This window comes from Impatiens glandulifera, chromosome 1, assembly GCF_907164915.1.
Source record: "Impatiens glandulifera chromosome 1, dImpGla2.1, whole genome shotgun sequence".
In the NCBI taxonomy this organism is placed as follows: domain Eukaryota; kingdom Viridiplantae; phylum Streptophyta; class Magnoliopsida; order Ericales; family Balsaminaceae; genus Impatiens; species Impatiens glandulifera.
This window is the reverse complement of record NC_061862.1, coordinates 67,180,188-67,188,924: the sequence shown is the minus strand read 5'-3', so window position 1 is coordinate 67,188,924 and position 8,737 is coordinate 67,180,188. Positions and strand designations below refer to the sequence as shown.

General features: G+C 28.7%; 1 pseudogene; it reads left to right on the top strand.

Moving 5' to 3' along the window:
• The first annotated feature begins 334 nt into the window (after positions 1-334).
• Positions 335-8,266, top strand: LOC124930799 (annotated as a pseudogene).
• The last annotated feature ends 471 nt before the right edge of the window (positions 8,267-8,737 follow it).

The window sequence follows — 8,737 nt, the reverse complement described above, 5'->3', positions numbered from 1 at the left end:
ATATATAATTATATATATAAAAAGTATTAATTAAATTTTTTACTCAACTCATTGTTAAAATATGTAATTTTATTATTTTATGGCAATTTAAAAATAGTTTGCTCCACTATGATCTATCGATTTTTTTTAACTCTATACAGAAAGTTTGCTTTATCAAGATGCCAATTCCAACCCTTTATGTTTTCATGAGAAGGTTCCTCAATACTGTTAGAATCAACAAGAAGCTGGTGATGATCAGATCTAATCTAAATCTAATCTCCTTAATTACTCTGTTTTCTTATCAGGAGATAATGTGTCATTATTCTTGATTGATCTGTGTCGGGTGGAATACGAAATGCAGAGGTTTCCTCCATCATTCTTGGCATCAGTCGCAATCTACACAGCTCAATCCACCTTGAACAACGGGGTTCATAAACAATGGAACAAGACTTGTGAATGGCACTCCAACTTCAACTCTTATAAGAGATTAATTAATTTATGATTCCAATTGATATAGGAATATGGGTTTGTTATTTAATAAATTGATTTGGTTTTCAGCAGAGAATTTTCAAAATTTATAATGGGTTTCAATGAAAAGGAAGAACAGGAAGACTAATAGGGATAAATAAAAAATATTCTACTTCAAAATATGAATATGCAACAAAATTATTTTAAAAAATATTGATAGATTATAAATTGAGGAAACTATTTATAAATTTGTCATAAAATAATATAAATTACACCTCCTCCATACAAAAAAATTGAGTTACAAATAAATATTTTGATTGTTTTGGTATGATCAGTGTAAATTACAAATAATTTAATGGTTAAAACTCAACATTTATAATAGTTCGAGGATCCAAAGTTAACAATTATAATAGTTAAATGGTCAAAAGTCAACAATGAGAATAGTTGAAGAATTTTTAGTTAGAGCTTTAAATAGAAAAATTAATAGAAAGGCTTAATGTTTTTCTGAAAGTTTGAGTGATGATTTGTTATGAAAAATAATTTTAAAGCTAAAAATAAGCAATCAGTGTAAATGGAAGGCTACCCAATAATTTGACCTCATAATAATAATTATAATTATATTATATATTCTTTTATAAATATATTCTTTAATCTTTTATAAAAAAAAAAAAATAAAACTAGTTTATTTTAAAATTTTTATTTCAATTATTTAAATAATATTATTTCAATTATTTAAATTAAATATAATTAATAAAATAAATTTTTAATATTAATTACAATAATTAATAATAATATCGTCATTTTATATAATTAATTTACTATAATTATTTGATTTTATTTAAAGGCAACCAATTTAATTTTTTTAACTTAATTTAAACGTGTCTGTAATTTTATATTATAAATTAAACAGTATGTCAACAGTTTTAACATAAATATTTAATAAGGAGTGTGCATGGACTATTTTGTCATAATTCCTTAAATTTAGGGTTATATATATATATTAATAATTCATTTTGGTTTATTCAAATAATTTGGATATTGATTGATTTTTATTTAAAGAATATTAATATTTAATTAAAAAAATATGAATAAAATATATTTTAGTATTATCATTAATAAATTTATTAATTTGATTAACGAGAGGATAAAGATTATTTAAATAATTGAATGGATTATTCAAATAAACTAGATAGGTCATGTCTTAATTATCAAATAAAAAAAAGGTAAAAGTAAAATATGTAACAAACGGGCCCTTAAATGCATGCATTTATACATGTGTCACTAACATAGAGCGCAGGTGTTAGTATTTAAAACCCAAATTTATTTACTTGTTGACCTCTTGAGTTCCTATAGACACATAAAAACAACGTTATACATTGAGCAGCTCAAAAGAGAGAGAGAAATGGAGAAGAAGCAGGTGGAGAAGAGAGACGGCGGCGGCAAAGAGAAAGAGAAAGAGAAAGAGAAAGAGAAGAGTTATGAACAATGGAAGTCACTTGTCCCTGTAATTTACGATTGGTTAACTCATCACTCTCTTCTCTGGCCTTCTCTATCATGCAGGTACTTGTATATCTATCAGATCTATATCTATCTATCTATCAGATCTATATCTATCTATCTATCTATCATATTTATCTAATCTATATCTAATATCATACAATAGATGGGGTCCCCAGTTTAAAAAGGGTTCTTTCATGAACAGCCAGCGCCTTTACATTTCCGAACAGGTAAACTTTATTGGATCTCCTATTTCTCTTTGTTATTTTCATATATGTACATCCTTTTATAATTAATTAGCTATCTAGAGCTCATCATGCAATTTGAAAAACATATATATAGACAATAGATTAGCTAGGGCTTGTTTTGTATTTGTTCTATTGTAAAAGCATCGAATATAATGACGAATAATGTCGAGCTTTTGAGAGATGGTTTATCTAAGATTCTTTTATTAAGGATGACTCCCCTGTTAGGGTTAGAATGCGCCCGCCGGGGACTAACACAACAACTCAATCTCTGATATCCGTATTTTGAATGAGAATCACACTTATACTCTTAGGATGGTATAAGAATTGTTGGTTCTAATCTCTTGCTATTTATATTCGACCCGGCTACCAAATATGGGTATATATAGTTTGTTCATATAGCTATTCTAGGTTAAATGTTGTAACATTCCAAACAAATCAAGAAAATGTCAGTTTGTTTAAGCACATGTTAGACTAATTTTCTCTTTTGTAGCTCCACTCGTCCACAAAATCTCAAACTATTGCGTATACAAATGTATTATATTTCAACTACTATTGTCATAAAGTCCATTTGTTGACAAGACTTCTAGTGAGATTTATGTTGTCATTCCAACATTTAATGGTATCCACTTTACAATTAGTAAGCAAACTAAACAAAAATATTTTTATGTTGTTACAGTCTTTCGAGAGGAAACTTAATTACTTTCTCTCGTCGTCTTTTGTTTTACGAGAAAATCTGGACTCTAAGCTTGTTGATATACTATCTTGATGACTTCTTCTTGAAAAGCAACCCTATTTTTTATAAGAGTTTTATTAATCACTCTTCCTTCAAGTGACAATCCTAGTTTCTTGGAAGGGAGTTTGAAATGCCTAAGACTCATTGAAGAGTCCTTATTCGTTAAGGACATCCATACAATCTCAAAACGGTGGGTTTTGCCTTATCTAACACGTGCAACGATAAGACAATTAACCACATTTTTATTCACTGCAAACTTACCTTAAATATTTTGACTGTACTTCAAAGTTTCCTTAACCCTCAACTGGTCATGTCTCGATATCAATTGTGACATTTTTGGTTCAATGAACAAAATGATGTTTCTCACAATCGATGGTTATCATTGTTATAAATGTCAAACAAGCATACATAAATCAATCAAACAAAATAGACCTATGCCTTTTAATTTATTTATTAAAGATCATCCTGTATTAAATGATTTAATTAACTAAATTTATAAATGCGTGGGAGATCAATTTTAGAAGAATGAAAAAAATGGAAAGACCCTAACAAATATAAATGTGTTAGATTCCTATGAAATCAAAGTAGTCTCATCAACCGAAAATTCCTCATTTATTATGAGACAAACGTGTGAAGAGATATTTTATTTCCAACATTTTTTCCTTTAAATGTCCTGTTATGTATTGCATTATTTCCAAATCGTCCAATAAAAAGTAAGTAACACAATTTTCCAATCATGAATGATGTTTGACCCGACCATCAAGTTTGTTGTGATCAAAAGTCTACTACAAAATGTGTCAAAACCTATTGAGAAATGAAAATACTATGGAGTAAGGACTAGATGTATGAGGCGAGATAATAAAACAAATTGGGGCATATTTTCTCTTTAAAACATATCAAATTTTATTTCAAAATAGGCGTGAATGTGAAAAGCCTTCATAAGTTATAGGCAAAGAAAAAAAGAAAAAAAGTCAAACAATTTAAGCATGACATCTCAAATAATGTTTAATAATCACTATATAATTGAATTCATGATAACTTCTTTAAGTATCTCTTATTTTTATCTTGTTCACTCATGTGTTTCTCTTTAAATTTCAAATTATATACCGTAAAAATAATTAGCAATAGTCGCTCATGTTTATTATTTTAAAGAAATTACTTAAACATTCATATAACTTGGTGTTAAAAAAATCTGAATTTTGTTTGGTCATTGGCAAGATAACTCTGTTTTATTCTGACAATTAGAATGAATCTTATGATGAGATTCTTACGAATAGAAGTATATATAATTAATAGTTAAAAAATTGTTAATAACTTTTCATGTTTACAATTAGTTTTGTATTTGTTCTATTGTAAAAGCATTTGAATATAATAACAAAAAATATCGATCTTTTGAGATATAGTTTATCTAAGATTTTTTTATTAACGATGACTCCCCTGTTAGGGTTAGAATGCACCCGCCTCATTAATTAATCTTTTTAGGGACTAACACAACAACTCAATCATTGAGATCCGCATCGACTACCAAATATGGGTATATATAGTTTGTCTAAGATAGCTACTCTAGGTTAAATGGTGTAACATTTCAAATAAATCAAGAAAATATTAGTTTGTTTAAGCACACATTGGACTCATTTTCTCAATTTGTAGCTTCAACAACACCGAGACACGTCACTTGTCCTCAAAATCTCCAACTATTGTGTATACACATGGACTATTTTAACTACTATTATCAAAGTCCTTTGTGACAAGAATTCTAATAAGACTTATGTTGTCATTCTAACATTTAATGGTATCCACATTACAATTAATAAGCAAACTAAAGAAAAACTATTTATGTTTTTATAATCTCTTGAGAGAAAAATTTACTTCTTCCTGTCATCTTTTGTTTTACGAGGAAATCTAGACTCTAAACTTGTTCATGTACTATCTTGATGATTACTTCTTAAAATAACAAGCCTATTTGAAAATGAGATAACTTTGGAGTAAGGACAATATCTATGAGACGAGACAATAAAACAAAATGTTGCATATTTTCTTTTGGAAACATATCAAATTTTATTTCAAAAGAGGCGTGAACATGGAGCCTACATATGTTATGGACAAAAAGAATCAAAGGAAAATGAAAATAAGTAAAACAATTTAAGCCCTAACATATCGAATAAAGATTGTTAATCATGATATTGTTGAATTCATGATAATTCTCTGAAGTCTCTCTTATTTCTATCTTATTATCACTCGTGTGTTTCAATTTGAATTTAAACCTTATATTACGAAGATGATTAGCAAGGATAGTGAGCACACATGTTTATTACTTTATTTAAGGAAAGAAAATAAAAAAAGGTTTGAACACACACGGCTCTTACAAATCTGTCTTACAAATCTGTATTAATATAAATTTGACCTTCTTTGAAATGAAAAGAAAACCATATATTATATATATGAGATTACTTGTTACACATTAAATTATAGCATTATTAATATTTATTGGAACTTGGCTTCTCAACTCTGTTTCTCTTGGTCTCTCTTCATTTTATATCTATCCATATTAATTGAACCCTAGGAAGTAGGAATTGGTATTTATCACTATTTGTATACATGATTAGGCCAGGCAAGGAACATTTGTTTGTCATATATCCACCTTATTACCCTTAAATTAATATTGTTGTTGTAGAAAATTGGTCCCTAGTTTATGATATTTTTGTTGTTTTTTTTACTGTTTCTTTCGCTAGACTGATGGTAGTGTGCCAAACACACTTGTTATCGCAAATTGTGACATCATTAAACATAGGGTTGCTCCTGCCGAACATATCGCACTTGTAAGTTTATCATTCCTGACATTGTAAAATAATAATTCACTCTCCTTTTCAATGTTCTACCAATAGAATTATGTATGATTTGGCTGCATGATTTTGCAGTTCAATGAAAAGTCCAATTCTCCTTTTGTAAAGATATTCAAAACAATTATTCACCCTGGAGAGGTATGGAATGATTTTAGTTGTTTTTATATCTTTTCATAATTAGGACATAGGGATGTTTCTTAAATTAAATATGTTAATTTGAAATTATTATTTAGAGGCTCATGTTCTGGAGATCTTGTTAAACTTATTTGCACTATGCATGCATTATTCTAGATTGATATTATTGGCTTTCAATTTTATAGATTGTTCTAAAGATCCAGGCTTCCATAATTCATAATATTCTATATCATTTTATCATCAATTTTTAAGTGAAGAACACAAATCTTGATCGTATATGGAATCATCACAGGTGAATCGAATCAGAGAACTTCCTCAAAATGGAAATATTGTGGCAACTCACACTGACAGTCCATATGTATGCATCTTGTTTCTTTCTTTTATATTTGAATTATCTTAAGAGACACTTGGATCAATTGAGTTTTTCATCTTAATCTAAAGCATACAGTTCCTTTTCAGGTTCTAATTTGGAATGTTCTAAGCCAGCCTAATCGACAAGCTGTGTATGGAGCTCATTAGTCACATCCAGATTTGGTATATTGCGTTCCACAATAAAATGTTGTCATGATATAATAAAATGTAAAAAAGGATAAAGTTGTAAATGTTCTTAAATTTGCAGATTTTTTTACCGTGTATTTTAGTAGTTTGAATCAATGTTTGGAAAAACAACAGTTTTACCTTATAGAAATACCTATCAACAAACATCTTTGAATGCTATTTATTCTGAATTGTAGTTTATATAGAGTTCTAATGCAGAAAATAATCATTACCTGCAAACAGGCACTTATTGGGCATAAAGAAAATGCAGAATTTGCTCTTGCCATGGGCCAAACTGAACCTTTTGTGCTCTCCGGAGGTTAGAAACTCATGATTTGTGCTTTTTTATGTGTCTAGACATGATATCCTTGAAATGTTTTGGTACTGTTGTTTTTCTTTTATTCAATAATTACAAATGTTTCAATGTGGTTTGGTATCAGGTAAGGACAAATTTGTGGTTCTATGGAATATTCAAGATCATATATCTACCTTGGCCTTAGAGACACCATCTACTGGTAGGACTGTTAAAAACTTTACTACTCTTAATCCTCGTGGTACCTACCTAGGACATCAAGACACAGTTGAGGATGTGCAGTTTTGCCCTTCAAGGTAGAGACATATATTATATTTGTTAATTCATCTTTATGCATGAAAATGCAATATATATATATATATATATATATGCAGTTTATGATATTTTTACTTAAATTATTTTGTTTATTTGTAATAAAGTGGACAGGAGTTCTGTAGTGTGGGTGATGATTCTTGTCTCATATTTTGGGATATAAGGACAGGTTCAAATCCAACTATCAAGGTACCTACATTCCTTTAAATTACCTCACGAAGCTTAAAAAGATGATTTTTTTTTTGTTAAAACTTGATTCTCTTTCAGGTTGATAAAGCTCATGATGGTGACATTCATTGTGTTGATTGGAATTCACATGATCTTAACCTTATTCTGACTGGGTAAGTATTGAAATGTTTTTTTTATTATTATTTTCATCTTTTGTGGTTCTGAATTGAATTTGGTATTATTCAACAGATCAGCTGATAATACAGTAATGATGTATGACCGTAGAAAACTTACTTATGGATTACCTGTTCATATATTTGAGGGTCACAATGCTGATGTTCTGTGTGTACAGGTCTGAAAAATATGATGACTACTGTTTTCTTAATCATTTCATGAAGGGAAATAATATAGAAAGAAAAAAAATGCTTGAATTTTTTTCAGTGGTCTCCAGACAAGGCATCAGTTTTTGGAAGTTCATCGGAAGATGGAACTTTGAACTTATGGGATTATGAAAAGGTTTGAAACCTAATTAATATATGATGCATTGTTTTTATTGAAAATTGATGTCAAAAAGATTTCTTTAAACTTCATTAATGTTGTAGATGGGTGGAATGCAAGAACTTGGTGGATCATCGGATAGTTCACCGGGCTTGTTATTTAATCATTGTGGCCATAGGTAAGAAACTTATTATTCTATTTCTTTCTTTTTCTATTTATTTATTTTGGATATATCAATTCAGAGGAAAAGTTGTGGATTTCCATTGGAGTTCTTTTGATCCTTGGACAATCGTTAGTGTGTCGGATGATGGAGACAGTATAGGCGGTGGTGGTACTCTGCAGGTAATAATTGTTTTGTTTAGTAATGTCTATTGTTATGACCAATTAATATGGTTAGATGATTAAGTAATTAGTAAATGTTGTTGTTTTGTAGATATGGAGAATTATAGACATGATTTATAGACCACGAGAGGAGGTTTTGGCTGAGTTGGAGAATTATAAGTCAGATATAATCAATTCCAACTAACACCTCTTAATAAACTATTAATTTTCTTTTGTTTATTGATACTAATATTAACACTGATATGATGGGCTAAACTTTAATGTCTTCTATAGTTATTTTAATCAATGACATCAAAATATTTGTTAAATTACTTATCCTACTTCATTACTGTTATATCCTAATATAATAGAGAAAGTTAGAGAGTTTTCAACAATGGAGTACAAATTCTAATAAAACTATGTTTCAATTTTGATCTAATTAAACAAAACAATTAGACCAAAGATCCCAAAAAGGCTTATACTAGCTATAAGCCATGTAAGATTCATATCAACACTCTAATGCATATTAATTCCATAGACAATGAAGTGAGCTTGTTTGTTGTGTTGGGTTATTTTGAAAATGAAGTGAGCTTGTTTGTTGTGTTGGGTTATTTTGAAAATTTATTGAGTTCTTTTTTAAATATTTGTTTGATAAAAAAAATTTCATAATAATTTTTTTTTGTGA